The sequence below is a fragment of the Nicotiana tomentosiformis genome, chromosome 6 (genome assembly GCF_000390325.3).
Source record: "Nicotiana tomentosiformis chromosome 6, ASM39032v3, whole genome shotgun sequence".
Lineage (NCBI taxonomy): Eukaryota > Viridiplantae > Streptophyta > Magnoliopsida > Solanales > Solanaceae > Nicotiana > Nicotiana tomentosiformis.
The window spans coordinates 24,922,269-24,938,878 of NC_090817.1; the positions used below are offsets into that span (position 1 = coordinate 24,922,269).

General features: G+C 37.9%; 1 long non-coding RNA gene across 1 annotated transcript; it reads right to left on the reverse strand.

The window, feature by feature from the left end:
• Positions 1-7,004: 7,004 nt before the first annotated feature.
• On the reverse strand, positions 7,005-10,758 carry LOC104120988 (uncharacterized). The gene is made up of 2 exons (XR_011408423.1): positions 10,599-10,758; positions 7,005-8,061 (listed from the first exon to the last, which is right to left on the reverse strand). It is a non-coding gene; the product is annotated as an uncharacterized lncRNA (long non-coding RNA).
• Positions 10,759-16,610: the final 5,852 nt, after the last annotated feature.

A 16,610-nucleotide genomic window follows, 5' to 3' on the forward strand; every position in this document is an offset into this window, starting at 1 on the left:
TCGCGATGATAGCATTATGGTTCATTTGTATGGGATTATGAACTTGCAGTTGCGGATTGGGGGTAGACCTGCTACTCCAGAGGAGAGTACTCAGTTGATTGAGCGATTCCCTCTCACCACACATGCTCAGCGGTTGGTTAGTATAGCTGAGGGCTAGGGGTGTCGTCGGATGAGGATGTCAACACTGGAGCATTCTGTGCATGGCGATGAAGAGCGGGTGGATCCAGAGTTTGATACCACTGGTGAAGATCTGGGCAATGATGCAGATGATTGGGAGGGTGCTGATAGAGCCTTCTTCGATGAAGGACATAGTCTTGAGGATTGACCATGGAGTTTCTTGTTCACCCTTACTATTTTAATTATGCATTTAGGACACTGTATATTTTAAAGTGTGGGATGGGAGACTCTCTTTGTGTATAGTAGTATTATATTAATAACAATTTTAGCTTCTTATATTTTTATTTCTAGCTTCTTGTGTTCTTTTACAGTTAGCTTCTTGTTTTATTATTTTAGGGTACTTATATAGAGTAGTATAACCATTAGTATAGTATTTAGCGGTGTAGTATTTTTAGTACGAGCTTGAAATAAAAAAAAATTTAGAAAAGGAATGGACTTTTCCTGACGGTGGATCTCCTAGACAGCTTTCTTCAGGGATAAAGTCTAAACAAAAATACAAAAAATAAAAATTTTAGAAAATAGAAAAATACAGAAACAAGTCTTTATTTTTCATAGGTAGTAATAATCCCTCGTATTTGTTTTTGTGTCTCGATTCTTTTCCATGGGATGTCACTTGAACCGGGTAGTAAAGTAGTTATTTTTAGAGTAGAGTAGTACTTAGGAAATAAAGGAGAAAGAATGATGTGATTCACATCGTTTGACTTGTTTGATGGTTGCATACTTAGGTTTTGGCAGGTGTTCCACCTTACCTTGGTTTTAAATATATGATGATTCCCTAAAAAAAATGAATAGCATATGGTATGACTCTTATGTCTCGTTTGCTTGACTTGTGTCACTTTGTGCTAAATCCTTAATATATCTCTTGGCTTTATGAATACTTATTTGATTGAGAGTCGGAATGAGACCGTCCTTAGTGAGTCATGTGCCATGTGTGAAGTGAGTTCTTAGTCTAGTCCATGCTATTGCATTTGAGTCTAGAACTTACCTAGAATGTGAATTGAAGTGAAATCCTAGGTGTTGCTCGGTTTGAAAAGTGATGTTAGGCTTTCTTTGATCCTTTTGAATTTTGTTGCTTATAACAAATAAAATCATCCAAAGTTTAACTTTTTGAGCCTATAAGCCTTTATTTTGGCACCCGCATTACAAGTATATACCCTTTTATTCTTAATTGAATCCTTTTGATCCTTATTCCTCGTAATGCACTTGAATTGTAAAGAGAGCGCTAGAAAAAAGTAATGAGGAAACTTGGGATAGCTGTTGAGTGGAATCAATAGAAAGAAGAAAGGTGCACTTGTATCTTAATAAAACACCACTAGCGGCAAGGGAAAAACACAAGAAAAATAAATAAATAAATAAGGAAAAAAGAGAGAAAAAAATGGGAAAAAAAACAATGGCTCTTGTTTATGCTAGTGAGTGTGAGTTATAATAGTGCTGGAAAAAAAAGGGAACATATTTTGGGATGAGCTTTCTTGTGATAATTAAAGTGGATTGAAGAAATTTTGCGCTTAAAGTTGACTACGTGTTGTGTTAAAGTGCTTGGGAGATTTAGCTACTATTTCCTAAATATATCATACCCGTCAGTTAGCCTAAATTACCACCATAATAAAGTCCTGATTGATTTTGAATCGAGCAGACCTACATTAGTAGAGGTTTACATAATGGGCAAGCCTATAGTACCTTTTGCGTGCATGTGACTTCTTGTGAGTGATTTCCTTCATATATGTGAGTCCTTAAAATATATTCGATCATTTGATTTGGATGTGTGGACTGCTTACTCTCTTGATTTTATTGTGAGGGCACATGATTTCATAATGGATTGGTAACGTTATTAGAGTTCTCTGTTAGATTAAGTATTCAAGCCTTTAGTGCATTGTGACATTGGGTTAGTTTTCGAGATAGGATTGTAATGTGCATGTTATTCATGTGTTGGATATTTTGACATTTGTCATAAGTACGGGAAGTGTGTATTAACTGCATATGCTAGAGCTTAATTATTGCTATCAACCATATTCATGGGTGTAGTGTATTTTGAATGTGTGGCTTCTTAGGTACTTGAAGAGGAAGTGTTTAGTTGGTTGACTCAAAGGCGATCAATATTTAAGTGTGGGATGTTGATGTCGTGCTATAATTTCATATCTTTTGACGTTATTCACCTTACTTGTTTGTTGTATTGATGCTAATGCGTGCGACATTTGAGTTTAGGTATTTTATGTGTAGGAACACATGTATATAAAGTGGTGAAAAATTGTATGAAAAGATACCTAGATGCTACAAAATAGAGCACAAAAATAAGGCATCACAAGGCTCATATGGTGCAAGGACATAAAAATTCACAGCCTTAAACGGTGCAATGCCATAAAAACTCACAGCCTTAGACGGTGCAAGGCACTGTCCAACGCGCTAACTTTGGAGCCCCTAATGATGCAAGGCAGAGTAGTTTTGGCGCCTCTAATGGCGCCTTGCACTGTAATTTTGGCGCCTTTGATGATGCCCCCACGCTGACGTTATCTATCCGAGCCACTTTTGTTTCCTCCTCAGTTTTGGACGTGGATAATTTAGTCCTATCTTATAAATACCTCTTAAAGTTAGTTTTTAGAGGGTTAGATATTATTGAAAGCAATGAATCACAAGAGTTTTCTCTCCGTTCTCCCTTAATATGCAGTTTAATGCTTTCGAATATTATTATGATTATTAGTAAAATTATAAGTAGCTAAACTCTTTTATCTAGGGTTTGATGGAATTTTTCGAATGGTGATTTTCCGTTGCGTTTAATATAAGTTTTCCATTGCCTTTTTTCTACTTGTTTAACTACGTGATTATTGTTGTTGATTGAATGCTCCTCGATTAATTGTGCCTTTTTAGTATGTATTGCTTGAAAAATGATACATATTTAGGTAGTTGTTGAATAACATCACTCCTAGCGTACGTGAGAAATCAATACGGAGGGTAAAAAGGTGTGTTTAGGAATAACAAAACTTTGGTGCGATCTTAGTGAGCCGTAAATTAGCGTCAACTAGCGTAGTTCGGGAGAATACATCTAGTAAATTGTGGTAATTGCTCGAAAGAGAATTATGACACTTGAAGTGCTCACGATCGGTAAAGAATACTTAGAGAAATTTATAGGAGACGCAACGGGGAGGATTCCGATGATTGGGGAAATTATAACTCTAGACTTTTCCAATCTTATCTACAAGCTTTGTTTTACTAGTAATAAGATTATAGCATTTTAATTACTTGAATTCTGTAATGACCCGATCGGTCATTTTAAGCTCTAGCGCGTCGTTCCGCGGTTTTAGGCCTTGAGTAGTTTCACTTCAGGTATTATGACTTGCACGTATGATCGGAATTGAATTTCGGGAAGTTCGGAGTTAATTTGGGAAGAAAATTCTAATTTCGGAAGCTTTAAGTTGGAAGAATTGACTAAGATTTGATTTTTGAGTAAACGACCTCGAAATCGGGATTGGAAGGTTCCAACAGGTTCGTATGATGATTTTGGAGTTGGGTGTATGTCCGGATCGGGTTTCGGATGACCCGAGAGCGTTTCGGCGCCTATTGTGGAAGGTTGGCATTTTGGAAAATTTTCATAAATTTGGGTTGAAGTGCATTTCAATGCTATTGATGTCCGTTTGGGATTCCGAGTCTAGGAATAACTCTGTATGGTGGTTCTGGTATTGGGAGCGCGCCCGAATGTGGATTTGGAGGTCCGTAGGTCATTTCGGGGTTATTTGGCGAAAGTTAAAAATTTGAAGGTTTTGAGAAGTTTGACTGGGAGTGGACTTTTTGATATTGGGGTCGGGTTCCGATTCCGGAAGTTGGAGTAGGTCCGTAATGTCGAATGTGACTTGTGTGCAAAAATTTGAGGTCAATCAGACGTGATTTGATAGATTTTGGCATCAAATGTGGAAGTTCGAAGTTGTAAAGTTCATTAAGCTTGAATTGGGTTGCGATTCGTGATTTCGGTGATGTTTGATGTGATTTGAGGGCTCAACTAGATTCGTAATGTGTTTCGGTACGTGTGGTGTAATTGATTGAGGTCCCACGGGCCTCGAGTGGATTACGGATGGCAAACAGATTTAGTTTGGGCTTGGAGGAATGCTGGGGCTGCTGTCATCTGGTGTAACCGCACTTGTGAGGTTTTGGCCGCAGGTACGGAGCCGCAAAAGCGGCCAGGAGGGTCGCAGAAGCGATGCTGTGTAGGAGTGCAGGTGCGGGGGAATGTCCGCACCCGCGAAGGCGCAGATGCGGAAGGAAAGGCGCAGAAGCCGAAGCGGGCAGCTGGGGGCATCTCCGCAGAAGCGGAATATTTGCCACACCTGCGGAATCGCAGAAGCGATCAAGTGACCACAGGTGCGAGAAGTCGCTGGGCAGAAGGGTTCTTTAAGAACGGGGACTTGGCCCATTTTCTTCCATTTTTCACTTGGTTGGGGTGATTTTGGAGAGTTTCAAAGAGAGATTTTCATCAAGCAACACAAGGTAAGTGATTCCCACTTATTATAAGTTAAATACATGGTTTGTATGAGTATTTAAACATGAAAATTACTAGAAATTGTGGGGGGGTTGGTAGAAAACCTAAAAATTTATATTTTTGGATTTTGACCACGAAATTGGACATGGAATTGAGAATAAATTATATATTTAAGTTCGTGATGTTATGGGTAAAGTTTATCTTCGAAAATTTTCGGAATTCGGGCACGTGGGCCCAAGGGTAATTTTTATCGACTTTTCGAGCGGAGTTGAAAATTATTGTAAAATGGATTATAATGAGTATTAGAGTATATATTTATGGATTTACTCATTTATTGGTTAGTTTGGGAGCGTTGGGCATCGGTTTGAGTTGTTGGAAAGGTTTGGGAGCCGGCTATGGAACTCTAGAGCGAGATAAGTCTCATGTCTAACTCTGTGAGGGGGAAATTACCCCTAGGTGTTGTATATTGATGTGTGCTACTTGTCGTGGGGCTACGTACGTGCGAGGTGATGAGAGTCCGTACGTAGCTACATTTATGTTATTGTCCGGGTAGGCTTAAGTTCACATCATGCTATAGCTGTACTATTTGAGCACCCTCTCGCCTATTAAATTCCTCTGTTTTACATTACTACTTGAGACTAGACTTGCTATTGTAGAGACTTCACAAGTTCATAATTAGTCACTGAATAATTATACTCCTCTTACGATATGTTTTCGTGATATATATGTTTCATTGAAAGGTTTTTGTTTAAGAAATTACAACTCACACGTTTATTTGTGAGTAGGGTCAAGGACCCGTCAAAGCTCCTTATTCTAATGGGATCGGGCCGTTCGCCTCGGCAGGATTATGTACTTCTTATTCTAATGGGATCGGGTTGTTCGCCTCGGCAGGATTTATGTACCACACTCTCATGGGAGCGGGCCGTTCGCCTCATCGGTTTAATAGATGTATCTATGGTTCGTGCCGTTCGACCCTCGGCAGTGCACAGTTTAATATTTATGTTGGATCGGGTCGTACGCCTCAGAATTTCTATAAAATATCCTCACGAAATCGTGCGTAACATTTGGAAAGAAGCCAGTGTATCTGTGAGTTCTTCCTAATTTGAAGTATAACGACCCATTTTGGTGAGGTCCACTATATATCTATATATATGCTCCGATTGAGGAGAAAATTTTCTAAGTGAGAGCTTGAGCCTATTGTAAAGAGGAGAATTTTAACATGTATTTATACTTGTTTATTTTATTATTTACTCTGCCTCATATTTGTTCACCTCCTTAATGTACCTGATATTATTGGACCACTAGTGAGTGTTGATGTCGACCCCTCGTCACTATTCCTCCAGGGTTAGGCTAGATACTTACTGGGTACACGTGAATTTACGTACTCATACTACACTTGCTGCACATTTTTGTGCATGTACTTTTATGTCTGGTGGTCCTTCGGGCACGGAGGCACGGATGATGCGGGGACTTGCCGCGAACTGCATTTCATGCTACGGTTCGCAACCAGCAGAGTCTCCTCCAGGGTTATTTGTATTTTTCCTATCTAATTTATATTCCAGACAGATGTTGTATTTTATTTTACTTCCTAGATGATACTCATGCACTTGTGACACCGGATTTTGGGGGCTACTTATGAGTTATTCAGTATTGTAATTGGGAAAATATTATCATTTACTCTGTAAATTTTATTTCTGATTATTTAATTGAAGGAAAATTTCGATTTTAAAATACTAAAAGGAATAATTAAGTGAAACTTTTATTGTTGGCTTGCCTGACAGTGGTGTTAGGTGTCATCACGACCTTTAATGGATTTGGGGACGTGACAAATTAGTGATTCTGTTGTTAGTGCAAGATGAATACAAGAACATGATTTGTAAACTCCATTGATAGCCATTAAAAAGTTTTGAATTTTTGAATTCGAAAAGGATTTTTGCAAAAATGTTGTTTGTTTGGATTGAGTGTTGTTGCAAATGACTGGGAGTATCTTTTGAAGTTTATATATTTGCTAAAGATTCGAGTTTGTTTTGGTTGAAATTTTATATTAAAACTCGAAAAAGAAGATATTAATAAATTGTATATATTTTGTATGTTGTATAAACGACATACAAGATATATACAAAGAACACAATTTGATACAAGTTATATGTAAGATGTATGTAAATTATAACTTTTGACCAGATTCCGTACAACAAAAAATTCAAGTTGTACACAAATTGTAGCTTTTGACCGGATTTGTATATATTTTGTTAAAAACTTTAGTTACTTTTTGTAAATAGGAAACCCAACTAAAACCAGGTAAATAAGTTTAAAATTTCGTACACATATAGTAAAAACCCGAAGTACTATGATAGAACAAATGTCAGGCCAAGACAACCAAAATGATTATCATCTGCAATGGCAACTAATACATTAACAGAAGATCTATGATAGAACAAACACAGAGCATGTTTAATTGTCTTACTACCTTCTGAAGAACAATATCCTTTTGCCAAAGAGGCATAAAGAGAAGGGAATGAAGCAATGTTTGCATGGTGTAAAGCTATTTCTGTTAAATCTCTTAAGTAGTCTATGTTTTTCTACTATGAACTACTCCCAGACTGTTGTAAGCAGTCACATATTTTGTACAAATGTATGATGAAGAGAAACATTATATGACCCTCAAAACAGGAGGAGACACAAGATAAAGCAGCAGAAAAGAAAGAGGGACAATCTGTTAAGAAATTTGTCCACCTGCATTTCTTGCCTTCTCACTCTAGGGCTACCACTTCCCGGGATGAGGTAAGGGCTAGGATGAGGATAAGCAATTAATCTTGCGCCTGAGCTTCCAAACATTCTCGCAGAAAATATTTCTCCAAACACACCAGCCACTGGGCTGAACAAACTGGTCATTGCAGTGCCCCCAAAGCTAGACGGAGCCATAGCTGCATAGCTACCAAAGGCTTGGGGCAAGTATGGCCGGTAATGTTGAAATGACGGTTGTGGAGGATTGACAGAAGATTGATGAAATTGCTGATTTACGTGAGAAGTTGGAGACAGTGAATTATGCGGTGTGATTGTCCCAATCGCTTGAGGCCTATGAGGTATGTCCATGTTAACTTGAGACTTCTTCGATTCAGACTCCAGTGATGATGTCCCACGACCATAGAGAGGCACCAGTGAGGAATTTGAGACATGAGCTTTGCAGACTGGACATTTAGGTTTTTCTTCGGATCCTGGTGTAGAGCTCTCAATCTGGATCCACTTGTAAATGCAAGGCCAGCAGTAGAGGTGACCGCAGAGGGTGACTACAGGATCATGTGCTGAGTCAAGGCAGATGTTGCAATCAAAACAGGACGCCATATTTTCAGAGGTAACTGAGTTTCTCTTCTTAAAGGAAACATCTTCATCGGATTCAACACGGGTAATAGGCATGAAATCTGTTAACGAAAAAATTTCAAAATCAATTAATCGCCTCAAAAAGTGCACAACGGACTGAAACATCTATGTTTATCAGCAAACTACATGATATGTACAAATGGCAGTAACTAATGTCCGATTTGGTGAATTGATCATTAATTCTGTGCAAAATTAAAAAGCTAACCAGGAAAGCATGTCATTGTTTTCTCCTATTTTCTTCCTTTTTGAGCTTTAAATAGGAATGAGAGTATGAAAGCAAGCGGCATGGATTGGATACAAAGCCCTAGTCCCATTTAAAGACCCTCCATTCGAGCACTAAACAAAGCCCTACGAAGTTTCATTTCTTTTGGCTTGAGTCTGTCCTTTCTGAACCAATCAATGAAAGATTTACTTACTAGTTCAAGTTGTATAAAGAGGGGGGAAAAGCTTGTTATTGGCTTATTGCTTCCCAAAATTTAAATAGATAAACCTAGATTATTAGCTAAACCACCCCAAACACTCCATTTGGATAAAAGGATTTGAAAAATGCACTTCTGTGAGAAAATATCACGTTTCCTAGTCATTTTCAATTTTCTTTTTAGTCTCACATAAAAATGGAAGGTATCAGATGGAAACATAACGCCATGCCAGATAACATAAAAACAAAGTATTCCCTCCCCCTCCCCCTCCCCCTCCCCCTTTAAGCTCAACAGCCAAGTACCAATTCTGTTTTCATTTCTGTTCACTAAATACAGAAGAGCATACACCAGGATTAGAAGAAAATCCTAAATGTCCAGTCTGTCGAACTCAACTTGTCTAGATCAGAAGAAATATCTGAATATGCAGTGTGTAAATCTATTCTAAAAACACTATTACAGGCCAAAATCTTCAGTAAAACATTGAGCATGTATCATTTGTGTTGCTACTAATAGGAGAAAAATATTGTTATGGAGAAATGCTTTGTGCAAGAATGCTGGAAGCTCATACACAAGTTTAATTGCTTATCCACTAATCCAGGGATGCAGTAGCCCTAGAATAAGAAGGCAAGATCATGCTCAACCTATAGTAAATATTTCTTAACACAAACATATATTCTCGACCTATAATGATGCTTTTAGGATAGATTTACAGACTGATCATATAGATTTTCCGGTTTACATTTGAAAATAGGGTTCAAGATATCGTCGTGTTACTGTTCCAGTTTCTTGTTAATAACTTGGGAGAACTTACTGGTGTTCATGTCATTTTTGAAACCAAACTTCAAATCCAATGGACTTTTTCTATGTGTACTCAACAGACTGATTTATGATCCACTTTCGGCCATAACTAGCTTGGCATTGAGGCATAGTAGTAGTTGTCAAAGTGCTCTATTCTAAATGCCTCATTACAAAAGCTCCGAAACCAAAATATCGCACAGGATTCTAATGAGAGTCAGATTAAAAGGGCAGCCCGGTGCACAAAGCATCACGCATTCACGCAGGGTCCGGAAAGGGCCGCATCCCAAGGGGGTGTAATGTAAGCAGCCTATCCTAATACAAGCATACATGGCTGATTCCCCGGCTCGAACCCATGACCTACAGGTCACACAGAAGACAACTTAATAGTGGCTCCAAGGCGTTCGCGCAGGGTCCGGAAAAGGGCCGCACCCCAAGGGGTTGTAATGTAGGCAGCCTATCCTAATACACGCATACGTGGCTGATTCCACGGCTCGAACCCATGACCTACAGGTCACACAGAAGACAACTTAACCGTTCCTCCAAGGCGTTTACACAGGGTTCGGGAAAGGGTCGCACCCCAAGGGGGTGTAATGCAGGCAGCCTATCCTAATACAAGCATACGTGACTGATTCCACGACTCGAACCCATGACCTACAGGTCACACAGAAGACAACTTAACCGTTGCTCCAAGGTTCACGTAGGGTCCGGAAAAGGGCCGCACCCCAAGGGGTGTAATGTAGGCAGCCTATCCTAATACAAGCATACGTGACTGATTCCACGGCTCGAACCCATGACCTACAGGTCACACAAAAGACAACTTAACCGTTGCTCCAAGGTTTCCCTTCTAATGAGAGAGTCAGATTAATCTATTGATTAGCCAAAAGGGGTTAGTGGCAACAAATGAAGAGTAATAAACTTTTCCTTTTTATTCCCATACAAGAAGATGTCAAACACCCAAATATCAGGTTTTCAGTATTCTGCAGACATTTTAACATTATTTCTTCGAGTTATTTCCTCATTTTTCATCCTTTTTAATGTTAGGATTAAAAAACTACTGATAGATTTTCTAACCACAGAAATGTAAAATCATAGCTCCAATTTAAGGTTTACCCTGAAATCGAATGATCAAACTGCAATTCCACACTTTCTATTTCGGGAAGGGGAAAATCTTGAATAAAACAGAAAAGCAACATAGTATTAATCAATTAAGAATGCCAAAACTCTTCTCGTTGAATTTTTTTTAAAAAAAGAACTATAATCAAACTCAAGCATTAAAAAAAGATGCATTGAACGAGATCAAATAGGCAGTAAGAAACCAAATGAAATCAAAAATGAGAAAGAAGAAGGAAAAGGGTATATACCACCGACAGATGAAAATGCCCTCAAAGAATGAAAGGGAGCCGCTACAGAGGAGAAAGGGTAGTGTTGGTAGGAACTAGGAAATGAGTGATTTTTTTTTCTCAGCGGAAATGAGTGAATGGAAGATAATATGAATGAAAAGTGTGATAGGCAATGAGACCCAAAAATGCCGAATTAGATAGAAAGTGATTTATAAGGCCAAAAATGACCCAAAGAAAATAGTGACAAAATATTTTAATTTAAAATTTAATTAATTTCCTATTATTGAGGGAAAACAAGTTATGTACATTTTTATTCATGTCAATTTGCATACACTTAGCTAGCGTGTGGACATAGATTTGATTGAAACTTGAAAAAAGAGTTTTTGAAGTTGTATTGAAAAATATTTTTTGAAAGTTTAAGTCATGTTTGGACATGCATTTTATTTAAAGAAAAATTGAAATTTTGTGAGTGGAAGAAAAAATTTCACTCAAGAACAGCCCTAAACCAGTTTTGGAAAACTTTTTTGATTTGTTTCCCCCCAAAATATGTTCATATTTCATAAACAAATAATATTTTTAATTTTAAAAAAAATGAAACCAGAATCAATGGCCAAAGGAAAACTTACACTAATTTCAAGCTTTACAACTTACCAATACATGTTTAAATTATTTGTTTATTCAGTAGATATTTATGACTTAAATATTAAAATTATGTTTTTTTTTATGGAGATGGTAACATATTTGTATATATTAATCAAATCAGTACATAGGTTGTACTGAAACCTTATTTACAAGTAGGCAAAAGAAAAGAAAAGTTCTGCTATGCAGTCCTAGAAAAGTTGTATAATATTTAGGATTGACATAATGTCCTCTGTGTAGCTCTGTTTACACCAAAAATAAAAAAGTAAAACACAATTTACTATGATCTTCTGTACTGAGTTGCTTTTGTCCTAAAAACATCTAAAATTCCTTTCTTTCCAAATTGTCCACCAAATACATGTTGGGACAGTCCTCCGTCTATCTCTATCTCTTGCTCCAGCTCCAGCTTCATCCCAGCTAAAAAGCACTTCAGTAATCTTACTAGGCATTGTCCAAGCTATACCTCTGAGATTAATAAAGATTTTACATAGCTGATCTGTTGTCCTGCAGTGAAGAAATAGATGGCCGATTGTCTCAGCTGTTTCCCCGTATAGAAACCACCTTGAACAAAGTGGAATCCCTCTCTTTTTGAGATTGGCTTAGGTCAAGACAACCTCATATGTTAGCAGCCAAGTAAAACAAGCTACCTTATATGGAACTTTTACTTTTCAAATATCCTTCCATGGCCAATTAGTTAATTGCTGATTTGAATGGTTTAAGAGTTTGTATGCTGAACTCACCTTATACATACCTTTGTTGTATCCCTGCCACCATAGTGTATCCACCCCACTCTGTAACCCTTTAAAGTCTTCCAATTGCTTGTAAAACTCAGTCAACCTAACCACCTCCCAGTCATTTAACATCCTCCTAAATATAAGATCCCAACCTTGGGGAGTCCATACTTCAGCTATTGTTCTATGTTGATGTTGAACCAAATCATATATATCAGGAAAAAGTTCCTTTAAACAACCAAATCCCAACCAGTTATCCTTCCAAAAGGAAGTTTTGTTGCCATTACTTACTCTGATGGAAGAATGACTCTTCATCATAGGCCAAAGTGACCTAATGGACTTTCATAAACTAACTCCATATGTTGTATTAACTACCTTTGATACCTACTTTCCTTCCGCTCCATATTTAGCTTTGATTACCTTGCCCCATAAGGTTTCAATTTCCTATGAGTACCTCCATAATCATTTCATCTTTAGGGCCTTGTTTTGGTTCTTCAGGTTCCTAATGCCTAAACCACCATGATCTTTGCCAATTGTAAGAGATTTTCACTTAACCAAATGAACAACTCTTTTTTCTTTGTTTCCTTGCCATAGAAAGGATCTTCGAAGTCTATCAAGTCTCTGAGTAACCCCTGCAGGAATGGAAAATAAAGACATCATGTATGTTGGAATAGAATCTAAGACTGAGTTGATCAAGGTGAGTCTACCTCCCAAAGACAAATATTGAAATTTCCATCTAGCCAGCTTCTTTTCACATTTTCCAATAATAGAATTCCAAATCACCTTAGATTTAGACTCAAGGGCATACCAAGGTAAATAGTAGGTAGGCTTCCTACTTCTCCACCCACGATCAGTGCCAGTTGCTCCATTTCAGGAACTTCATTGATGGGGAACAAATGGCTTTTTCTCCAATTGATGTGCAATCCTAAAATGCCTTCAAATAGTACCAAGATAATTCTCAGGAACCTCAGTTATTCCTATTTTGTATCATAAAATATTAAAGTGTCATCAGTATACTGGAGATGCATATCCTCCAGACTATTGTTTCCATTTTTGGCTACCTCAAAACCTTTGATCCAACCCTGATTTCTTGATGTATTGACCATATTGTTAAGACCTTCCATTAATAATATGAATAGAAAAGGAGACAAAGGATCTCCTTGTCTTAAACCTCTGTGTGCAGGAAAGAATCCTTTAGGAGATACATTAATAAGAATTGAGAATCTAACAGTGGAGATGTAATATTTTATCCATTTGATCCATTTCTCCCCAAAACACATTTTGTCTAACATTTTCAACAAGAAGTTCCAGTTGACATGATCATATGCCTTCTCTATGTCTAATTTACAAAAAATTCCTGACTTTTTCTGTTTGATTCTAGAGTACACAGCTTCATTAGCTATCAGAACATCATCCATTATTTGTCTTCTTTTAATAAAGACCATTTGTTGTGAGTCTACCAATTTATCTATCACCTTTTTGAGTCTCTCTGTCAAAACCTTTGAGAATAACTTGTAGACGCTGCCTATCAAGCTTATAGGCCTGAAATCTCTCAGTTCTTTAGTTTCTGTCTTCTTAGGGATCAAAGCAATGTATGTACCATTGAAACTTTTTTCAAAAATTTCATGGGAGTGGAAATTCCGGAAAGAATCCATAATATCGTGCTTTAAACCATCCCAGCACTTTACAAAGAAACCCATTGTGTAGCCATCAGGTCCAGGAGCTTTATCTATTGCACACATCTTCAGACAACCTAAAATCTCTTGTTCCTCAAAACTTCCTTGCAAAAACTCCTTTTTTTCCTCAGATATTACAGGACAGTTATCAGAATTGCTCGTTAGTCTCCACCCTTCAGCCTCTGCATACAATCTTTTATAAAAATTAATAATCTCACTCTTGATTCTACCTGGCTCTTCTATTGTTTTACCATGGGTCACTAACTGGTCTATGTTGTTGTTTCTCTTGTGAGCATTAAAAATTATATGAAAGAACATTGTATTCCTATCCCCTTCCTTAAGCCAAAGGGCCCATTGATCTTTGCCTCCATACAATTTCTTCATTTTTTATGTGCTTTTCATATTCCATAAGGAGAGATGTTTTCTTGACTGATTCATCCTCCATCAAGGCTCTAATATCCTGAATTGAATCAAAAGCTGCTAGTTGACTTAGCAGATTGGTCTTTTGCAAGGCCAGATTCCCCTTGCTACTTCTGCTCCATTCCTTACGTTTACCTTTAAGAGCTTTAAGTTTACATGCTAAGATGTAGTATAGTTTCCCCAAGAATTTTAAAGAAGACCACCATTCTCTGATCTTGTCAACAAAACCTTCAGTACCTAGCCACCAATTATCAAATTTGAAATATAATTTTGTTTGCTCCCAAGAACCACACTGTAAAGATACCGATACATGATCAGATTCCAATCTTTGAAGAAGAGTTTGCTTGATATTTCTGAAACTAGCATCCCATTCTTTCGATATCAATATTCTATAAATTCTAGAAGCATGGACTTGGTTATCCCCTTTGAACTAAGTAAAAGAACCCCCTTCTAGTTGAAGATCAATCAATTCCATATCTTCTATAAAGTCTGAAAACTCCAACATAGCTCTAGTTCTCCTATTGCAATTTCTTTTTTCAGAAACATACCTGGTGATATTAAAGTCACCATAAAAAACCCATGGTCCTTCCATCAATCCTCTAACACCACCTATTTCCCTCCAAACTGCTCTCCTTTCAATGTAATAATTAGGAGCATATACCCCGGTTATGTGGCACTCAAAACTTTGCAAAAGTGCCTCAAATCTGCATGTTAGAGTATAAGCTCCAATCTGCAGTACCTCCCCTTTCCAAACTCTACTATCTCAAAATATCCCCTAGTACCAATGGTTTCCAAACATGCAAACCTCACCCATCACCCTCCCCAAATCTGATTAACTAACTCCTTTATTTGACCCCCTCCAATTTTGTTTCCTGGACATAGAGGATATCTGCATTCCAGTCTATTACTATACTCTTTACAATTCTTCTTTTTTCCAAATTATTAAAACCCCTTACATTCCATGAAATTAATTTGAACTTCATAATTCAATTGATAACACTCATTTCTCCCTGTTTCTCTTCCCATTACTCTTAAAGTTCAAATTAAAGGAAGATAAACCTTTCAATTCCTGAATACCTCTGAATCTAGGCTTTCTGCTTTTCGAGTCTGTCTCCATCATTCTAGCTTGTCTGCAACTATCAATTTGCTTTAACAGTTCCAAAGCTTCTTCTTCATGCCCCAAAAAGTCAACCCCGAATATTTTCCCCAGTTTGATCAAATTTTGATGCACCCAAATAGTCGCATCCATCTCTTTCTCAGGAAATAAATCCTGATGTTGAAGGGGTTCAACATCTTCCACTTCCCAGTCATTAAAATCAGTGCATGCATTGCATGTTGTCGAAGTTTGTTGTTGCATGAGATCGTTGTTAGAGAGAAACCCCCAGATTGATTAAAGACAAAGCATTATCTTCTTTTTCTCCCTATATGTCTGCACCTTCTCGCTTTACTGAATTCTTACACGACATTGACGCCTCTATGTGTGTCAAATTTTCCTTGGCTGCACTTGTTTCGAGCAAGCAACATGGGATAATTTGACTATATTCTTGTTCTGCCAAAACTATAGCTTCCAGCCCTTCTAACAAAGGGTCAAACCTTATATCTTTGATGGGCCTACCACTTAAGTCATTAAAAATGACTTGGGCAGCTACATCTGGTCCAAGAGTTTTTTTAATAAATGTGTCTGCTTTGTGCCCAGTAGGAAGGCCCAATATTGAAATTAAATTTGCAGACTCCCCCATCTTCATCTCACGTGCCTTCTACTTTAATTTAAAGTCAACAACAATTGACACATCACTCAAGCACCCCACGTGATTAACACCCATCTCCTATGCAACTATAATATTGCTCTGACCTATCTCTATCATATATGTGGATATTGTACAGCCGTCCTTTGGGAGCTTCTGGCCTTCCCCTTCTCTGGAACCTTCATTTGCACCTGCTCTTTTCAGGGAGACCGATGATCCCAGTTCATATTGTGTTTGTCTCTCAACCCAAATTGGGATGAGAAATTTGATCCCATCCCTCTCAATCGCTACCTCAATAGGGCAATTTTGACCATCTCCGGCTACTTCTATTCTAGCCCACTTGAGATGATTTTTGAGATTTGTTTCTTCCTCTGTAGCAATCCATCCTCCACAGAGATCTCCGATTTCTTTGAATATCTTCTGCGACCAAAGATGAAGAAGGACCCTCAGTGCTCTAACCCATCTAGTTTTGACGGAGAAAGAATTAGAGATACAACCAGCTATGGGGTTCACCATTCAAGATAAAACTTGAATTTGTTCCATCTCTATTCACTTTGGAGAATCTGCTCTGCCATGCATCTATTAGGAAACTCGAACAGAAACATGTTTTCAGTCATCTCGTACATATTCACCCCAAACACTGCTTTTCAAGTAATAGAGACACATCTCCTAATGTCTGATAGAGTGGGTCTCTCAGTTACTTCTTCCCCAAAATACCCAAGTACACATCTTTCTAGCAGACCAGTGTCCTTTAACCCAGGTGGCTCCAAAATGAAAATGGCACCTTTATTGGTGCTGACAGTTGATTCACGGAGGATATTC